Source organism: Triticum urartu, chromosome 2A (genome assembly GCF_056163025.1).
Source record: "Triticum urartu cultivar PI428250 chromosome 2A, HENAU_Tu73, whole genome shotgun sequence".
Taxonomy (NCBI): domain Eukaryota; kingdom Viridiplantae; phylum Streptophyta; class Magnoliopsida; order Poales; family Poaceae; genus Triticum; species Triticum urartu.
The window spans coordinates 374,664,148-374,686,164 of NC_141874.1; the positions used below are offsets into that span (position 1 = coordinate 374,664,148).

Genomic DNA, 22,017 nt, shown 5'->3' on the forward strand with positions numbered 1-22,017 from the left:
GGCACATGGAGGCACAAGCGCAACCTATAGCCCCTCTACCTTCCCAAGCATGCCAACCCACCGAAGCGCTCTGCCATCAACCTCCTCGATGAGGAAAACCAGTCGGCTAGTGCAGGCAGCACAGCCCGTTGTTGCCGAATGCGTCCCCAACAATGCGATGGATGATGCCTTGTTGCGCCTCATCGCCAAGGTGAGCATACCCTTGGCGCAGGGCATGGCAGCGCCGATAAAGATGGGTGCATCAACGCCGAGAGGTTGCAGCTCACCGCACAACTTGATCAGCGCTGCGCCGCAGTGCAAGATAGGCGCATCCATGCTGATAGGCTATGGCGCGCTGCGCAACGAGACCGATGGAGCACTACAGACCAAGAGGTGCGGCGCATCGCATAGCAAGAGCGGATCCATCGGTGCTTGCCTGTTGTCGACAGGGTGTTGCAACTGGGTACATGACCCGTCACTAGCCCCATTCCTCGCCACGAGTGGGTAGAGGCTGTCTGCGAAGTACTTGCACCGACTATAACGCCCAAGATGCGATTATATCCCAATCACGTGATGAACTCATGATCGAGGCACAATCGCATTTCGAGCGCATAGCAAGGTGGATATCATTACAACATATCATGTACTGAATAGATGAGAATACACGATAAAGGCTTACACTCGCCACAAGTTACAACATTCATACAACAATACATCAATACATAGCAACCATCATACAGAAGAGCAGGATCTGACTACGGATGAAGTCAAACGAAAAATAAGAACGACATCCACCCTGCTAATCCCAGGTTCCCCGACCCGGAACCTATCCCTTGACCGAAGAAGAAGAAGCAAAAAAACTTCAAACAAGCAAGCATCGCACTCGCGTCAGATCATCGCATTACCTGTACCTGCAACTGTTGTTGTAGTAATCTATGAGCCACGAGGACTTAGCAATCCCATTACCATGGGTATCAAGACTAGCAAAGCTTAAAGGGTATGGAATGGATAAGTGGTGAGGTTGCAGCAAGCGACTAAGCAATGTATGGTGGCTAACTTACGAGTACAAGAGTAAGATGAGAAACTACGCAAACGGCCACAAACTAGTAATGATCAATAAGTGATCCTGAACTACTTACGTTCAAACATAACCCAACCGTGTTCTACTCTCGAACATCCCCGAAAAGAGACAGTCACGGTTACGCACGCGGTTGGTGTATTTTAATTGAGTTTACTTCAAGTTCACTACAACCGATATTAACAAATTCCCATCTGCCACATAACCGCGGGCACGACTCTCAAAAGTTTAAACCCTACAGGGGTGTCCAACTTAGCCCATGACAAGCTCACGACCCGCGGAGACAATCCTCCATTGCGGAACCCTCCGATCAGACTCGAAATCCCGGTGCACAAAACATTTTGACAATGGTAAAACAAAACCAGCAAGACTGCCCGAATGTGCCGACAAATCCCAATAGGAGCCGCGTGTATCTCGTTCTCAGGGCACACCGGATGGCACAAGCTATGAGTAAAACCAGCCCTTGAGTTTCCCCAAGGTGGCCCCGTAGGTTGCCTGGTTTGGACCAACACTCAGAGGAGCACTGGCCCGGGGGGTTGATTAATTATCCTCGGGTGCTAGCCGGTCCCTATGCAAGTTTTAGTTGTTATTAGGCAAGTGGTAAAACCAAGGTTAGGCCTTGCTGGAAGAGTTTTATTCAAAGCAAACTGTCAAGAGGGGACCATAAACCCTCATCGTGTTAGGGACGCAAAATCAAGGAACATAACACCGGTATAACGAAAACTAGGGCGGCAAGAGTAGAACAAAACACCAGGCAAAAGGCCGAGCCTTACACCCTTTACCAAGTATATAGATGCATTAATTAAATAAGAGTTATTGTGAAATCCCATGATATCCATGATATCCATGTCCCAACATGAAACAACCTGCAACTGCACCTGCAACTAGCAACGCTATAAGAGGGGCTGAGCAAAGCTGTAACATAGCCAAACAACGGTTTGCTAGGATGGTGAAAAAGGTTAGGGGCTATCGTGGCAATTTGGGAGGCTTGATAAATAACTGGTAGGTAGCGCGACATAGCGATAGCATCGAGACAACTAGCATAGCAAAGATAGTAGTGAGATCCAAGGTGACGGTCATCTTGCCTGAAATCCCGCTAGGAAGAAGATCGAATCCATGAAGTAGACGAACCAACGTAGTTGAACGCATCCTCACAATCGCAACGAAACTGGAACTATCAAAAAGAAGCATAATCGGAAAGAGGCAAACAACATAGTAAACAACCAAGCATTAACATGGCATGATGCACAACCAAGTATGATGCATGTCTGGTTTAGTGAAACATGGCATGTCAAGGCAAAGTGCAACAAACAATACTACAAGTTAAGTGGAGCTCGATATGCAATGAGTTGCATATTGAAGAAACACCACATGCAAGTATTTAGGTCGCTCTCATTTATATACCCAACAATATTAAATGTCAATTAACATGGCAAGAGGTGAAGCATAATTAAACTACCTACCTAGGCAAGTTTAAATGAGGCCGGAAATAACAAACAACAATTCCGGTAAAATCCTCATATGCATATTTTAGATTTGGTACTGTTCTGCCTAAAACCATATTTTATTGTTGTTAAACAGGAAAATAAAGTGCACCAAGTTAATCTATGCATTTTTCTACCCCATTTACATATAAATTTTATTTAAAATGGAGCTGTGGTTATTTAGTTATGAAATAAAATATTTAGCATGTCATTTATGCAAATTTAATCAAACAACAGTTTTAAACATTTTTAAACATGGATGAAAGTTATAAATTATGAAACTAGATAAAATTCTAAGCATGTTACATATTTAAATCATTTTAATCCGATGCATGATTGTTGAGTTATTATATGCATGAACAATGAGGTTTTTTTTGTAAAACTGTAATTCTCTGGATAAATAGATAATTCGTCCAGTGGAAAAAAACATAACGCGGGCCGAAGTTGAAGGGCTGGGGGAGCTGCTCACATCGGGGCTTTGAGGCCGGCTGGCTTGCAGGCTGCTGGCCCAGGCGCTGGAGATGGGCCAGCCTCGATGCAGGCTCTGACCCACGAGCGGTCGTGCTGGTCAACGAGGGCGCGGGGCGTGGCCGATGCGCGAGCGAACAGAGGAGGCAGGGCGCTGCTAGTCGGGAGGAGCAAGAGAACACCTGGGGTCGCCGAGGAGGTGAATGGCAGGGAGGCGCGGCATTGGACGCCGGCTGCAGGGAAGCTCGGGGTAGGGGAAGCAGCAACCATGGGGACCGGGAGGAGCTCGGCTCTCCTCGGGCATTGCAGGCTGCTGGTGGAGGAGACGCACGGGCGTGGGAAGGCTTGGGGCTATGCTTTTGCTGCAGGCTCGAGGAAGAAGCAGAGGAGGCCACGGGACGAGGTGGCTCCTGGTGACCGAAGAGGAAGCAGAGGACGGCGCAACGGGAAGCAGGCGAGGAGGAGTGGATCAGGCCGGAGGCGAAGGGTCAGCGCGAGGGCGGATTGATGCATAGTAGCGGCAGAGGCGCTCCAACAGAAGGACTCAGCGGGGCGGCGCGATGCAGGGGCTCCGGCGTCGAGGGACGACGGGAAAGGACGGATCCGAGGCTCTCCGGCGCGGATCAGCCGGGAACCACGGCGGCACGTGAACTGGAGCTACGGCAGGCGATCCATGGTGTCTTGGGCGGCGCTGTGAAGACATGGGAGAGAGAGCAATGTGAGTTGGAGAGAAGGGAGTAGGAGAAAAAGAGATGAAAGAGAAGGGGAAGGTCAGGAACGGCCTGGTGGTGCTAGTTGTCGCCGGCCGGAAGGACAAGAGGCCGGGGAGGTGACAAGGTAGCAGCGAGCTCTCCCGATCCACTCGGGGATTGAAGCAGGAGGAGGGGGCTCGTGCGGGAGCTGTGCGCTGGGGTTGCAGAGGCTCTCAGGGCCGTCCGATCTAAGATCTTGCGGTCTAGATCAAGTGGAAGTGGGTGTGGTGGATCTGAAAACAAGGAAGGAAGGTGGTTGGCTCGGTGGGGGAAATGAGGAGGAGACCAGGTGGGTGGCGGCGGCTGGACAGGGTAGGATCCCTAGAAAATAGGGTTTGGTCTCATTTGAATAGGGGTTGGTCTATAAATAGAAAAGAAGAGAAGTTTGGATCATCCGATCGAAATCCGATGGTCGAGAATAAATAGGTAGGGAAGTTCAAATGAGAAACCGAAGATATTTTAGGGATGTTTGGGGATGATCCGGACCCATCGGTGAAGACAACCCGGTTCGAGTCCGGTGGAGTTTCGGACGCACGCAAGGGGTCGATGAAATGTGCAGAGAGGATGGACATATAGACGAGAGGGGAAATCGAAGACAACATGGTCTGCCAAAAGGTCACAGAGAAGACAAGAGAGAAGAGAGCAGTCCGGTTGGTCTGAGAGAAGGACAACAGAGACAAAGAAGAGGCGGCAACCACGAACGGATGCAACTTTAAAAAACAAGGACGTCAATGAGTGCCGATGTAATGCGGATGATGCGATGATGAATGCAACAAACAAATAAAACATATGGCGACAATGAAAAACATGGAAGGTGTCTGGAGCGTCGCTCTCGGGTCATTACATCGATGGTCGGCCGCATCGTACTGGCACTGGAAGTTGGCCGCACTATTCGCATGGGTCGCGCATTCGCCTTGTCTACGACTCGCTCGATGACAATGCGCTAGTCGCTAGGCTCGAGCGCCTCCTTGGCCCAGGTGTCCACCTAGGCGCAGTAGAGGAACATGACCGTCACATCCTCGACCTGGTGATCTTCGATGAAATAGCAAACTTGAAGCTCGAGATCGCGCTCCAGATGTACTGCAAGCATGTCAACCGCTTGGACAAACGCCTGCACGAGTTTAGCAGAGCCAAGAGCTTACGTAGGCAAGGGTGGTGGTCATGGACGCATTTTATTTTGTTGAGTCGTTTTGACGTTGATCGCTATCACAACAATCATAATATTGCACTGTTTCAATGTGTGTACTCTGTTTTTCATTCTTGTATGTTGTTCTATTTCAATGTGTCTATGCTTTCCATTCTGTACATGTGGATTGTAATAGGTAGATAGAAATTAGTACGAAATAGATAGAAATATGAAATTCATAATGTATATATGAATTGTCCAGTAGTTCATCACAGATATATAAAATATCATCACAATTACATAATGATACTTAACTACTAGGTCAATGCATAAAAATTGAAAACGAACAATACTAAACTAATAAACCCTCCTTAGGGGGCCAGTATTCCAGCAGCCCCTCGCTAGTAGCTCCCTGGTGCGTGGCGGCTTCCCAGCATGGAGGCAGTACTCCGCGTCCTCCGCCTTGTACCGCTTGATGTGCCGGTATGCCTCTTGCTGGCGGACGCACGTGAACGATCTTGCCATTTCATTGGGCGCCCACCGGAGCTACTCGTCGGTAGCATGCTGGAGCTTATCAGGCCACTCCGTGTAGCGATGAGGCGCCTAGCGCCTTTTGCCTTCCTGGTGAAGTACCCGCCACCTTCGTACACCTCCGCACGTCGATGTGCCTTCCACCAAAGCTCCAACGCGTCATTTTCCCAGGTGGCCTCACAGGCTTCACGGGCCGCTGGTAGCTGGCGCGCTCCTCCGCCGACTCCTTCTTGAACGCGACTTGCCTAGCTTTCTCAGTCACGGCAGCGCCTTCCACAGAAAAAGATCGTACTAGCCCCAAAACCACTCCAAAGTTTTGGGGGGTTCGGCGCAACCTTGTCTGTTGGCGCGTAGGGGTCGTCCTCGTCGTTGCTTTACGCCTTGACGTGCTCGAGGGGCGGCGCATCCTCGTCGGCACGAAGGCAGATCGACAGCGCCATGGTAGAGTTTTGACGGGCCCATGGGATTGGTGGTACCTAGGCCCGTCTACCTACGGCCCATCGTGCGGCGCACTGCCCAGGCCCCTCGCGCGGCGCACCTTTGTACTTCATGAGCAAGGCCCTCGCGAGGCCCCCTCCTTGTGAGGCGCATGTTAACAAGCATCGTTAGTAGCCTCGTGAGGCCCCCTCGCGAGGCGGCTTCCCGAGGCCCTCTAGGAGGTGACCAAGTCAAGGACAGTTCAGCAGAGTCACGCGGCCATGCGCCTTCATGTGGGTGACGCGCATGGCGACGAGCGGAGCCAGAGGGGCGCCAACAAGCGTGGATGAGGAGGTTTTCCTCTTTCGTGCTAAGGGAGCAAGGACTGCGCACTGGTTCCCAAAGCAGTCCCCAAAGGTTACGTGTTTGGTGCAAGAAGACTAGGACGACATTCTTGCCAGGACGGAAGTCATCACCGAGCCCACACACGCGTCATGGCGGTAAGCTTTAGCAGGGAAAGACCACCTTTAGTCAGGATAAGTTGTACTCTTGTCCCCCTTCAAAGTTGGCTATTGTGGCAACCCTTCCCGCCTTGTGTTTTCGCGGGAAGAGGACCAAGGCCAGTATAAGTATAGGCAGGGCGCCACCGTAGAAAGGGATCGGTTCGAGGCATCCTCCTGAGGCCGCTCACCCTCCCTTGTACACTCATACTCATCCTCCCTCGCGAGGCAATCTAACCACCAAGCAGGAGTAGGGTCTTACACCGCAAGGTGGCCCGAACCTAGGCAAACTGTCGTGGCTGTCGTTCATCTTTCCCTTCACTCGAGCACACCAGAGCATCGTCGTGAGATTGAGGGTCGCAAGGCAGGGCTTAGCGAGGTTCAGCAAGCACACCCCAGAGTCCGAACCTTTCTTGGGTCTCCGGAGCCCCAATTCTGACAGGCCTGGATACACTGGGTTCCACGAGGCCAAAATTAGCCTTCGGGCCAGCGGTGCGCACTTCTTCTCCTATTAGGGGGTGAAACGGCGTAGGGCCTAACCACTCACAGGCCAGGCATGACACTTGGCGCACGATGGAATGGGTAATGCCCCCACTTCTCCCACTACGCCTCGGCAACCACCCGGACTGACATAAAGCCTGCCCACTCATGACGCGAGGCCATCATTGCCTTCCTTGCTTGCGTCCGTTTCCCAACACCTTACTTCTGGCACATGGCTCCTCATGACCTATCTTTGAGTTCTGCATCTTCCCTTGTCCTCGCTTGCAACTCCATCATGCTTTGATGGCGCCCGCCAGCAAAAAGGGGAAAGCAGCGTCCCCAACTCCCATCGTGCCCGCCATTGGGGTGGCGCTGCAGCACTCCACCATCACCGACAGGGAGGCTTGGACAGGGTGCTCTAGCTGGTGAGTAGCGATCAGAACGAGGGACAGGTGACCAAGATCTGGCCGGGCTCCCCGCGCACGGTGCGAGCTGGGGGTGACGGCATACCCCTTCTTCCTCCACAATGTCTTTGCCGGGCTAGTGCTGCCGTTCTTGGATTTCTTCTATGTCGTCCTTTCCCATTATCGGATCCATGCCATCCACCTTCAACCTAACTCCATCCTCCTTCTGGCCATATTTGCCTTTTACTGTGAAGCTTTTATAGGCGTGATGCCCTCGATGGCGCTCTTCCGTCACTTCTTCAGCCTGCGGCTGATCGCAGTGGACCAGTGCTCAGGATGCATCTCTTTCCTTGTCGTCAAGGGAATGGAGAACAACATCATCAACCCGAGGGTCACGAAGAAGGTGGAGGACTATCGCCAACGTGTCAAGCCTGCCCGCTCTTGATGATTCTGGTAGATCCGTTCAAGAAGAACTCCTGGTGGGGGCATGAGAAGCTCACCCACCCAAGGATGGAACCAGTCTAGGAGCGAATAGCCGCGCACCGGGGTGCGGGCCTGTTGGGGGCATCAGTCGTCAGGGAGTATTTGCGGCGGCACATCGCGCCACTCAAGCAACACTCGTGCCACGTATGGGTGTACACCACGCGCAAAGGATGTCATGAGGCTGAACTCTGGGAATCTGAAGCAGGAGGTGATGGATGGGGCCCTGGCAACTCTGCTCAACAGCCCTGGAGCGGACCAACCCGAGGACATGCTCCTGCTATTCTGCTATTAGGAGAGGGTGGAGCTCGTCACGGAGATGCACATCTTTGATCGGCGGGGGATCATGCCGAAGGGCCCCGCGAGAACCCCCTCGAGGTGGCGCCGGACTCTGGGGGCAGCGATGGTGATGAGGACTCGGTGGAGGCAACAGAGGAGGACACCAACCGGGTGCCGCCATGCTCCCTTCGCCAGATTATCTACGACCTCGGGGATGATGCCAACAACTCACAGCCCACGGCGGTGTCCCTTCCGCCAGCTCGCGCGGGGGTTGAAGGTCCCGATGTTGTAGCGGAAGGGTCGCTCATGGCGGAGGTGGCCCCCGGCCAGAAGGCGGCCGAGCCCCCATTGGCAGGGACCCACAGGGGAGTCGAGGCTTCCCAGTCCCTCGAGAAGGGCGGCGAGGTGGTCGGGTCCATCGTGGCTTGCTCCACGGATTCGGAACATGGAGCCGGGCGATGCTCGAAGACGGCTACGGCAAGCTGCATCCCGAGAAGAGGAAGAGGAAATGGACTGCCAAAGATGAGTAAGTCCCCGCGCACCATTCCCATGTCTTATGCGTGCATTCCTTGTCCGAGCTCAGAGCTGATTTGTCGTTTGTAAAGGAGGTCTGTGAATGATCGGAAGAAGAGGAAGAAGTTAGCGAAGGCGATGATGCCCCCAGCCCGAAAGTGGGGCCGACGCCTGCCGCAGGTGATTGGGTGGCCGGCCGCCATCCTGGTGCCGGGACGGGGCGTATGGAGGTCGAGGGGGAGCTGGTAGGCCCTCCAAAGCTAGGCGCAGGCGTGGCCACCAAGGCCAAGATGGGAGAGGCTCACGCGCCTCCCTCCGGAGGCAGGGGCTCATCCCTTGCGTAGCCTACCATGAGAGAAGGTGTTGCGGCGGAGGAGGCCGAGGTGCCCGCTCTCCTGCCAAGCGCCTCTTGTGACGGGGAGGAGCACGACGCGGGGTGCGATGAGGTGAGCCCCCAGGCCATGCCCACTCACGTCTGGTGGGCTCACATGGCGCGCCGCCACATCCGAGTGCGGGGGAAATCTCGGCGAGGCCCCTGCCCTTGGTGATCGGCGCCTTGGGCCCCTAGGCCGCGACGACGGACGATAGTGAGGGGTCAAATCTGGGCCAGGCCCTCGCGCTCGTGAGCAGCCACACTCTGCTTAGGCGCGGAGCCCTATGTGACGCAAGGTCGCGCTCGACCGGTTCGGGGCGGATTTCCAGGATGCTGAGGCGCGGCTTGCAAAGGAGCGTCTGAGGTTCGCTGAAGGGTGGCACCGGCGCAGCGTTGCCGACAAGCGCCGTCAGGATGCGGAGGCCCGCTTGAAGGAGCTCCTAGATAAACACGCTGTGCAGGTGCAACTGCTTTGTACGCCGCAAGGGGCCTTCGTCACCCGTGAGCCCTGGTTTGACAGGGGAGGTTTTGCAGCCCCGGAGTGGAGAGGGATCTGAGAGGATTTGGTTAATCCCTCTCTTCCAACCAATCCCCTCAATTCCCCACTAATCCCTCTCCCTTATAAACCCCTCTATTTGGTTAAACCTCCTACAACAGCAGCAACATAGCAAGCGTCCAGTTTCCTGGGTGGCTTGGGGAGTTTTCTGTACCACATGGATTAAGGGGGATTCGTGGGGATCGGAGAGGATTGGCCTGCTCAATCCCTACGTTTCAAATGGGTTGACAAGGATTTCTCGGGATTTTGAACCCTGCGAGGATATTCCTCTCCAAACCTCCCCAAACCCCCTCCACCAAACAAGGCCTGAGGGGGAGCTCACGGCCCATGAGGACGACCTTGCAAGGGCATCCGCCAAGCAAGCCACCGAGCGTGAGTGCCTGGAGTCACTGGGGCGCCAGGCGGCCGACGCCCAGGAGGCACACGCCACGCACGTCGACTAGGCCAATGCTCAGCTGGAGGCCAAGGAGAAGAAGGTCCGAGCGAACGCTGACGCGAAGATAGAAGCGAACTGCTCGGCACTCACCGAAGAGCATGGCAGGGAGCTGAAGCGGCATGAGGACGCCTTCGAGACAGAGCGCGCAGGGCTCCAACAAGAAATTGTTGGCCTTAAAGTGGCACTTGGCGAGTCGGCGACCCGCTGGGAGACCGCGAGGCAGGCCCAAGCATACGCCGAGGTCGAGTTGGCTTTGAAGGAAATATGCCCTGGAGGCAATAATAAAGTTGTTATTATATTTCCTTATATCATGATAAATGTTTATTATTCATGCTAGAATTGTATGAACCGGAAACTTAGGACATGTGTGAATACATAGACAAACAGAGTGTCACTAGTATGCCTCTACTTGACTAGCTCGTTGAATCAATGATGGTTATGTTTCCTTACCATAGACATGAGTTGTCATTTGATTAACAGGATCACATCATTAGAGCATGATGTGATTGACTTGACCCATCCGTTAGCTTAGCACGATGATCGTTTAGTTTTCTGCTATTGCTTTCTCCATAACTTATACATGTTCCTATGACTATGAGATCATGCAACTCCCGAATACCGGAGGAACACTTAGTGTGCTATCAAACGTCACAACGTAACTGGGTGACTATAAAGATGCTCTACAAGTGTCTCCGATGGTGTTTGTTGAGTTGGCATAGATCGAGATTAGGATTTGTCACTACGTGTATCGGAGAGGTATCTCTGGGCCCTCTCGGTAATGCACATCACTATAAGCCTTGCAAGCAATGTGAATAATGAGTTAGTTGCAGGATGATGCATTACAGAACGAGTAAAGAGACTTGCTGGTAACGAGATTGAACTAGGTATTGAGATACCGACGATCGAATTTCGGGCAAGTAACATACTGATGACAAAGGAAACAACGTATGTTGTTGTGCGGTTTGACCGATGAAGATCTTCGTAGAATATGTAGGAACCAATATGAGCATCCAGGTTCCGCTATTGGTTATTGATCGGAGATGAGTCTCGGTCATGTCTACATAGTTCTCGAACCCATAGGGTCCGCACGCTTAACGTTCGGTGACGATCGGTATTATGAGTTTATGTCTTCTGATGTACCGAAGGTAGTTCGGAGTCTCGGATATGATCACGGACATGACGAGGAGTCTCGAAATGGTCGAGACATAAAGATTGATATATTGGACGGCTATATTCGGACACCGGAAGTGTCCGGGTGATTTCGGAGAAAACTAGAGTGCCGGAGGGTTACCGGAACCTCCCCCCCCTCGGGGGAACTAATGGGCCACATGGGCCTTAGTGGAGAGAGAGAGGGCCAGCCAGGGCAGGCCGCATGTCCCCTCCCCCTCTGGTCTGAATTGGACTAGGGAAGGGGGCGCCCCCTTTCCTTCTCCCTCTCCTCCTTCCTTTCCCCCTCCCAATAGGACTAGGAAAGGGGGAGTCCTAGTCCTACTAGGAGGAGGAGGACTCCTCTCCTGGCGCGCTCCAGGGGCTGGCCGGCCTCCCCCCTTGCTCCTTTATATACGGGGACAGGGGGACACCCTAGAACACACAAGTTCATCATTGATCTCTTAGCCGTGTGTGGTGCTCCCGTCCACCATAATCCACCTCGGTCATATCGCCGTAGTGCTTAGGCAAAGCCCTGCGCCAGTAGCTTCATCATCACCGTCATCACACCGTCATGCTGATGAAGCTCTCCCTCGACACTCAGTTGGATCGAGAGTCCGTCGGACGTCACCGAGCCGAACGTGTGCAGATCGCGAAGGTGTCGTACTTTCGGTACTAGGATCGGTCGGATCATGAAGATGTACGACTACATCAACCGCATTTTCATAACGCTTCCGCTTACAGTCAACGAGGGTACGTGGACAACACTCTTCCCCTCTCATTGTTATGCATCACCATGATAGATCTTGCATGAGCGTAGATTTTTTTTTGAAATTACTGCGTTCCCCAACAGTGGCATCCGAGCCAGGTCTATGCGTAGATGTTATATGCACGAGTAGAACACAAAGGAGTTGTGGACGTGGGTATATACATATTGCTTGCCATCACTAGTTGATTCTTGATTCAGAGGTATTGTTGGATGAAGCGGCTCAGACCGACATTACGCGTACGCTTACACGAGACTGGTTCTACCGACGTGCTTCGCACACAGGTGGCTAGTGGGTGTCAGTTTCTCCAACTTTAGTTGAATTGGATTCAATGAACAGGGTTCTTTCTGAAGATCAAAAAGCAATCACTATACCGTGTTGTGGTTTTTGATGCATAGGTAAGAACAATTCTTGCTCAGCCCGTAGCACCCACGTAAAACTTGCAACAACAAAGTAGAGGACATCTAACTTGTTTTTGCAGGGCATGTTGTGATGTGATATGGTCAAGACATGATGCTAAATTTTATTGTATGAGATGATCATGTTTTGTAACACAGTTATCAGCAACTGGCAGGAGCCATATGGTTGTCGCTTTACTGTATGAAATGCAATCGCCATGTAATTGCTTCACTTTATTACTAAGCGGTAGCGATAGTCATAGAAGCAATAGTTAGCGAGACGACAAAGATGCTTCGATGGAGATCAAGGTGTCAAGCCGGTGACGATGGTGATCATGACGGTGCTTTGGAGATGGAGATCAAAGGCACAAGATGATGATGGCCATATCATATTACTTATATTGATTGCATGTGATGTTTATCCTTTATGCATCTTATTTTTCTTAGTTCGGCGGTAGCATTATAAGATGATCTCTCACTAAATTTCAATGTAAAAGTGTTTTCCCTGAGTATGCACCGTTGCTACAGTTCGTCGTGCCGAGACACCACGTGATGATCGGGTGTGATAAGCTCTACGTTCACATACAACGGGTGCAAGCCAGTTTTGCACACGCAGAATACTCGGGTTAAACTTGACGAGCCTAGCATATGCAGATATGGCCTCGGAACACTAAGACCGAAAGGTCGAGCGTGAATCATATAGTAGATATGATCAACATAGTGATGTTCACCATTGAAAACTACTCCATCTCACGTGATGGTCGGACATGGTTTAGTTGATATGGATCACGTCATCACTTAGATGATTAGAGAGATGTCTATCTAAGTGGGAGTTCTTAAGTAATTTGATTAATTGAACTTTAATTTATCATGAACTTAGTACCTGATAGTATTTTGCATATCTATGTTGTTGTCAATAGATGGCCCGTGCTGTTGTTCCATTGAATTTTAATGCGCTCCTAGAGAAAGCTAAGTTGAAAGATGATGGTAGCAACTACACGGACTGGGTCCGTAACTTGAGAATTATCCTCATTGCTGCACAGAAGAATTACGTCATGGAAGCACCGCTAGGTGACAAACCCGCTGCAGGAGCAACGCCATATGTTGTGAACACCTGGCAGAGCAAAGCTTGTGACTACTTGATAGTTCGGTGTGCCATGCTTTATGGCTTAGAATTGGCACTTCAATGACATTTTGAACGTCATGGAGCATATGAGATGTTCCAGGAGTTGAAGTTTGTTGGGGAACGCAGTAATTTCAAAAAAATTCCTACGCACACGCAAGATCCATCTAGGTGATGCATAGCAACAAGAGGGGAAGAGTGTTATCTACGTAACCTCATAGACCGTAAGAGGAAGCATTATGACAACGTGGTTGATGTAGTTGTATGTCTTCACGATCCGACCGATCCTAGCACCGAAGGTACGGGTACTCCGCGATCTGCACACGTTCAGCTCCGAGACGTCACGCGAACTCTAGATCCAGTTGAGTGTCGAGGGAGAGTTTCTTCAGCACGATGGTGTGATGATGGTGATGATGAAGCTACCGGCACAGGGCTTCGCCTAAGCACTACAACGATAAGACCAAAGTGGATTATGGTAGAGGGGGCACCGCACACGGCTAAGAGATCAATGATCAACTTGTGTGTCTATGGGGTGCCCCCTCCCCCTGTATATAAAGGAGAGGAGGAGGGGGAGAGGGCCGGCCTCCTAGGCGCGCCCAAGGGGGGAGTCCTACTCCCGGGGGGAGTAGGATTCCCCCTTCCGTAGTTGGGGTAGGAGAGGGAAGGAAGGGGGAAAAGGAGAGAAGGAAAGGGGGGCCGACCCCCCTCCCAATTCGGATTGAGCTTGGGGGGCGCACCCCTACCTTGGTCGCCTCCTCCTCCTTTCCACTATGGCCCATTAAAGCACATTGACTCCCCGGGGGGTTCCGGTAACCCCCCGCTACTCCGGTATATGCCCGAACTCTCCCGAAACTTCCGATGTCCAAACATAGTCATCCAATATATCAATCTTTATGTCTCGACCATTTTGAGACTCCTCATCATGTTCATGCTCACATCCGGGACTCTGAACTACCTTTGGTACATCAAAACACATAAACTCATAATACCGATCGTCACCGAACGTTAAGCGTGCGGACCCTACGGGTTCGAGAACTATGTAGACATGATCGAGACATGTCTCCGGTCAATAACCAATAGCGGAACCTGGATGTTCATATTGGCTCCCACATATTCTACGAAGATCTTTATTGGTCAAACCGCATAACAACATACGTTGTTCCCATTGTCATCGGTATGTTACTTGCCCGAGATACGATCGTCGATATCTCAATACCTAGTTCAATCTTGTTACCGGCAAGTATCTTTACTCGTTCCGTAATGAATCATCACGTAACTAACTCATTAGTTACATTGCTTGCAAGGCTTATAGTGATGTGCATTACCGAGAGGGCCCAAAGATACCTCTCCGGTACTCGAAGTGACAAATCCTAATCTCGGTCTATGCCAACTCAACAAACACCATCGGAGACACCTATAGAGCATCTTTATAGTCACCCAGTTACGTTGTGATGTTTGATAGCACACTAAGTGTTCCTTTGATATTCAGGAGTTGCATGATCTCATAGTCATAGGAACATGTATAAGTTATGAAGAAAGCAATAGCAATAAACTAAATGATCATAGTGCTAAGCTAATGGATGGGTCAAGTTAATCACATCATTCTCTAATGATGTGATCCCGTTCATCAAATGACAACTCTTGTCCATGGCTAGGAAACTTAACCATCTTTGATTAACGAGCTAGTCAAGTAGAGGCATACTAGTGACACTCTGTTCGTCTATGTATTCACACATGTACTAAGTTTCCGGTTAATACAATTCTAGCATGAATAATAAACATTTATCTTGATGTAAGGAAATATAAATAACAACTTTATTATTGCCTCTAGGGCATATTTCCTTCAGTCTCCCAGTTGCACTAGAGTCAATAATCTATTTCACATCGTCATGTGTTTTAACACCTATAGTTCATATCACCATGTGATTAGTTCACATCACCATGTGACTAATACCCAAAGGGTTTTACTAGAGTCAACAATCTAGTTCACATCGCTATGTGATTAACACCCAAAGAGTACTAAGGTGTGATCATGTTTTGCTTGTGAGAAAAGCTTAGTCAATGTGTCTGTCACATTCAGAGCCGTATGTATTTTGCAAATTTCTATGTCTACAATACTCTGCACGGAGCTACTCTAGCTAATTTCTCCCACTTTCAATATGTATCTAGATTGAGACTTAGAGTTATCTAGATCGGTGTCAAAAGCTTGCATCGACGTAACTCTTTACGACGAACTCTTTTATCACCTCCATAACCGAGAAATATTTCCTTAGTCCTCTAAGGATAATTTTGACCGTTGTCAAGTGATCTACTCCTAGATCACTATTGTATTCCTTTGCCAAAATCATGCTAAGGTATACGATAGGTCTCGTACACAACATAGCATATTTTATAGAATCTATGGCTGAGGCATAGGGAATGACTTTTCATTCTCTTTCTATTTTCTTCCGTGGTCGGGTTTTGAGTCTTTACTCAACTTCACACCTTGCAACACAAGCAATAACTCCTTCTTTGACTGTTCCATTTTGAATTACTTCAAAATCTTTTGAAGGTATGTACTTATTGAAAAATATATCAAGTGTCTTGATCTATCTCTATAGATCTTGATGCTAAATATGTAAGTAGTTTTAGCGAGGTATTTCTTTGAAAAACTCCTTTCAAACACTCCTTTATGCTTTCCAGAAATTCTACATCATTTCCGATCAACAATATGTCATTCACATATACTTATCAGAAAGGTTGTAGTGCTCCCACTCACTTTCTTGTAGATACAGGCTTCACCGCAAGTCTGTATAAAACCATATGCTTTGATCACTTTATCAAAGTATATATTCCAACTCTGAGATGCTTGCACCAGTCCATAGATGGATCGCTGGAGCTTGCACACTTTGTTAGCACCTTTAGGATTGACGAAACCTTCTTGTTGCATCATATACAACTCTTCTTTAAGAAATCCATTAAGGAATGCAGTTTTGACATCCATTTGCCAGATTTCATAAAATGTGGCAATTGCTAACATGATTCAGATAGACTTAAGCATCGCTACGGGTGAAAAAATATCATCGTAGTCAACATCTTGAACTTGTCGAAAACCTTTTGCGACATTTCAAGCTTTGTAGATAGTAACACTACTATCAGTGTCCGTCTTCCTCTTGAAAATCCATTTATTCTTCATGGCTCACCGATCAACGGGCAAGTCAATAGAAGTCCATACTTTGTTCTAATACATGGATCTTATCTCAGATTTCATGGCTTCAAGCCATTTCACGGAATCTGGGCTCATCATTGCTTCCTCATAGTTCGTAGGTTCATCATGGTCAAGTAACATGACCTCCAGAATAGGATTACCGTACCACTCTGGTGCGGAACATATTCTGGTTGACCTACGAGGTTCTGTAGTAACTTGATCTGAAGTTTCATGATCATCATCATTAACTTCCTCACTAATTGGTGTAGGAATCACTAGAACTGATTTCTGTGATGAACTACATTCCAATTCGGGAGAAGGTACAATTACCTCATCAAGTTCTACATTCCTCCCACTCACTTCTTTCTAGAGAAACTTCTTCTGTAGAAAGGATCCATTCTTAGCAATGAATATCTTGCCATCGGATCTATGATAGAAGGTGTACCCAGCAGTTTCCTTTGGGTATCCTATGAAGACGCATTTCTCTGATTTGGGTTTGAGCTTATCAGTTTGAAACTTTTCACATAAGCATCATAGCCCCAAACTTTAAGAAACGACAGCTTAGGTTTCTTGCTAAACCACGGTTCATATGGTGTCGTCTCAACGGATTTAGATGGTGCCCTATTTAACGTGAATGCAGTTGTCTCTAATGCATAACCCCAAAACGATAGTGATAAATCGGTAAGAGACATCATGGATCGCACAATATCTAATAAAGTATGGTTATGACGTTTGGACACACCATTACGCTGTTGTGTTCCAGGTGGCGTGAGTTGCGAAACTATTCCACATTGTTTCAAATGAAGACCAAACTCATAACTCAAATATTCTCCTCCACGATCAGATCGCGGAAACTTTATTTTCTTATTACGATGATTTTCCACTTCACTCTAAAATTCTTTGAACTTTTCAAATGTTTCAGACTTATGTTTCATCAAGTAGATATACCCATATCTGCTCAAATCATCTGTGAAGATCAGAAAATAACGATACCTGCCGCGAGCCTCAACACTCATCGGATTGCATACATCAGTATGTATTATTTCCAATAAGTCGGTTGCTTGCTCCATTGCTCCGGAGAACGGAGTTCATGTCATCTTGCCCACGAGGCATGGTTCGCAAGCATCAAATGATTCATAATCAAGTGATTCCAAAAACCCATCAGCATGGAGTTTCTTCATGCGCTTTACACCAATATGACCTAAACGGCAGTGCCACATATAAGTGGGCGATTTGATAATTTCCCACCCCTTACTTCCCCCTTTCACAATTTGCCACCCATTGTCTCAATGACGGGCGGGCCCGGGCCCCACCTGTCACTCTCAGGGGGGGAAATTATGAAAGGGGGAGGTAAGGGGTGGCAAATCATCAAATTTGCCCATATAAGTTGCACTATCATTATTAACTTTGCATCTTTTGGCTTAAATATTATGAATATGTGTATTACTATGATCGAGATTCAACAAACCATTCACCTTGGGTATTCATGTAAATAGAATAACAATTATCCTTGACTTAAATGAATAATCGTATTGCAATAAATATGATCCAATCATATTATGCTCTATGCAAACACCAAATAACATTTATTTTAGGTTCAACACTAATCCCGAAGGTAAAGGGAGTGTGCGATGGTGATCTTATCAACCTTGGAATCACTTCCAACTCGAATCATCACCTCGTCCTTAACTAGTCTCTGTTTATTTTGCAACTCCCGTTTCGAGTTACTACTCTTAGTAACTGAACCAGTATCAAACACTGAGGGGTTGCTATAAACACTAGTAAAGTACACATCAATAACATGTATATCAAATATACTTTTGTTCACTTTGCCATCCTTCTTATCCGCCAAGTATCTAGGGCAGTTCCACTTCCATTGACCATTTCCTTTGCAGTAGAAGCACTCAGTTCTAGGCTTGGGGTCTAGCTTTAAGCTTCTTCATGGGAGCAGCAACTTGCTTGCTGTTCTTTCTATGAAGTTCCTCTTTCTTTCCCTTTGCCCTTTTCTTGAAACTAGTGGTTTTGTTAACCATCAACACTTGATGCTATTTCTTGATTTTTACCTTCGCCGATTTTAGCATCGTGAAGAGCTTGGGAATTACTTTCATCATCCCTTGCACATTATAGTTCATCACTAAGTTCTAGTAACTTGGTGATAGTGACTAGAGAACTTTGTCAATTACTATCTTATCTAGAAGATTAACTCCCACTTGATTCAAGTAATTGTAATACCCAGACAATCTAAGCACATGCTCACTGGTTGAGCTATTCTCCTCCATCTTGTAGGCAAAGTAATGTCAGAGGTCTTCTACCTCTCGACACGGGCATGAGTATGAAATACCAAATTCAACTCTTAGACCATCTTATATGCTCTATGGCGTTCAAAAACATTTTTGAAGTTCCGATTCTAAGCCGTAAAGCATGGTGCACTAAACTATTAAGTAGATATCATACCGAGCTTTGTCAAACGTTCATAACGTCTGCATTTGCTCCTGCAATAGTTATGTCACCTAGCGGTGCATCAAGGCCATAATTTTTTTTGCAGCAACAAGGATAATCCTCAGATCACGGATCCAAATCGCATCATTGCTACTATCATCTTTCAACATAGTTTTCTCTAGGAACATATCATAAATAAAACGGGGAAGTTATATGTGAGCAATTGATCTACAACATAGATATGCAAATACTATTAGGACTAAGTTCATGATAAATTTAAGTTCAGTTAATCATATTACTTAAGAACTCCCACTTAGATAGACATCCCTCTAATCATCTAAGTGATCATGTGATCCATATCAACTAAACCATGTCCGATCATCACGTGAGATGGAGTAGTTTTCAATGGTGAACATCACTATGTTGATCATATCTACTATATGATTCACACTCGACCTTTCGGTCTCAGTATTCTGAGGCCATGTCTGCATATGCTAGGCTCGTCAAGTTTAACCCGAGTATTCTGCATGTGCAAAACTAGCTTGCACCCGTTGTATGTGAACATAGAGCTTATCACACCCGATCATCACGTCGTGTCTCAGCACGAAGAACTGTCGCAACGGTGCATACTCAGGGAGAACACTTGTTCCTTAAAATTTAGTGAGAGATCATCTTATAATGCTACCTTCGAACTAAGGAAAATAAGATGCATAAAAGATAAACATCATATGCAATCAAAAATATGTGACATGATATGGCCATTATCATCTTGTGCCTTTGATCTCCATCTCCAAAGTACCGTCATGATCTCCATCGTCACCGGCATGACACCATGATCTCCGTCATCTTGATCTCTATCAACGTGTCATCACATGGTCGTCTCGCCAACTATTGCTATCGCATAGCGGTAAAGTAAAGCAATTGTGTGGCGCTTGCATCTTATGCAATAATGAGACAACCATAAGGCTCCTGCCAGTTGCCGATAACTTCAACAAAACATGATCATCTCATACAACAATTTATATCTCATCACGTCTTGACCATATCACATCACAACATGCCCTGCAAAAACAAGTTACACGTCCTCTACTTTGTTGTTGCAAGTTTTACGTGGCTGCTACGGGCTGAGCAAGAACCGTTCTTACCTACGCATCAAAAACCAACATGCGGTATAGTGATTGCTTTTTGATCTTCAGAAAGAACCCTATTCATTGAATCCGATTCAACTAAAGTTGGAAAACTGACACCCACCAGCCACCTATGTGTGAAGCACGTCGGTAGAACCAGTCTCGCGTAAGCGTACGCGTAATGTTGGTCTGAGCCACTTCATCCAACAATACCACTAAATCAAGAATCAACTAGTGACGGAAAGCAATATGTACATACCCACACCCACAACTCCTGTGTGTTCTACTCGTGCATATAACATCTACGCATAGACCTGGCTCGGATGCCACTGTTGGGGAACGCAATAATTTCAAAAAATCCTACGCACACGCAAGATCCATCTAGGTGATGCATAGCAACGAGAGGGGAAGAGTGCTATCTACGTACCCTCGTAGACTGTAAGCGGAAGCGTTATGATAACGCGGTTGATGTAGTCGTACGTCTTCACGATCTGACCGATCCTAGCACCGAAGGTACGGCACCTCCATGATCTGCACACGTTCAGCTCGGTGATGTCCCGCGAACTCTAGATCCAGCTGAGTGTCGAGGGAGAGTTTCGTCAGCACGATGGTGTGATGACAGTGATGATGAAGCTACCGGCGAAGGGCTTCGCCTAAGCACTGCAATGATATGACCGAGGTGGATTATGGTAGAGGGGGGCACCGCACACGGCTAAGAGATCAATGATCGACTTGTGTGTCTATGGGGTGCCACCTGAAGGAAATATGCCATAGAGGCAATAATAAAGTTATTATTTATTTCCTTATATCATGATAAATGTTTATTATTCATGCTAGAATTGTATTAACCGGAAACTTAATACATGTGTGGATACATAGACAAACAGAGTGTCACTAGTATGCCTCTACTTGAGTAGCCTGTTGAATCAAAGATGGTTAAGTTTCCTAGCCATAGACACGAGTTGTCATTTTATTAATGGGATCACATCATTAGAAAATGATGTGATTGACTTGACCCATTCCGTAGCTTAGCACGATGATCGTTTAGTTTGTTGCTACTGCTTTCTTCATGACTTATACATGTTCCTCTGACTATGAGATTATGCAACCCCCGAATACCGGAGGAACACTTCTTGTGCTACCAAACGTCACAACGTAACTGGATGATTATAAAGGTGCTTTATAGGTGTCTCCGATGGTACTTGTTGAGTTGGCATAGATCGAGATTAGGATTTGTCACTCCGATTGTCGGAGAGGTATCTCTGGGCCCTCTCGGTAATGCACATCACTATAAGCCTTGCAAGCAATGTGACTAATGAGTGACTTGCGGGATGATGCACTACAAAATGAGTAAAGAGACTTTCCGGTAATGAGATTGAACTAGGTATTGACATACCGACGATCGAATCTCGGGCAAGCAACATACCGATGACAAACGGAACAACGTATACCGTTATGCGATTTGACCGATAAAGATCTTCGTAGAATATGTAGGAGCCAATATGAGCATCCAGGTTCCGCTATTGGTTATTGACAGGAGATGAGTCTCGGTCATGTATACATAGTTCTCGAACTCGTAGGGTCCGCACGCTTAACGTTCAGTGACGATCGGTATTACGAGTTTATGTGTTTCGATGTACCGAAGGTTGCTCAGAGTCCCAGATGAGATCAGGGACATGGCGAGGAGTCTCGAAATGTTCGAGGCGTAAAGATAGATATATTGGAAGGCTATATTCGGACATCGAAAAGGTTCTGAGTGGTCCGGGTGTTTATCGGAGTACCGGAGAGTTACAGGAATTCGCCGGGGAGTATATGGGCCTTATTGGGCTTTAGGGGAAAGAGAGAGGGGAGGCTGCACGCGCCCCCAAGGCCTAGTATGAATTGGACTAGGGGGAGTGGCGGCGCTCCCTCCTTCCTTATCTTCTCTTTTCCCTTTCCTTCTCTCCTACTCCTACTACATGGAGGGGGGAATCC

The 22,017-nt window shown here is 48.0% G+C and overlaps 1 long non-coding RNA gene across 1 annotated transcript; it reads right to left on the bottom strand.

Moving 5' to 3' along the window:
• Nucleotides 1-640: 640 nt before the first annotated feature.
• LOC147985157 (uncharacterized) lies at nucleotides 641-4,103 on the bottom strand. Its single transcript, XR_015616478.1, has 3 exons — nucleotides 3,011-4,103; nucleotides 2,143-2,231; nucleotides 641-896 (listed from the first exon to the last, which is right to left on the bottom strand). It is a non-coding gene; the product is annotated as an uncharacterized LOC147985157 (long non-coding RNA).
• Nucleotides 4,104-22,017: the final 17,914 nt, after the last annotated feature.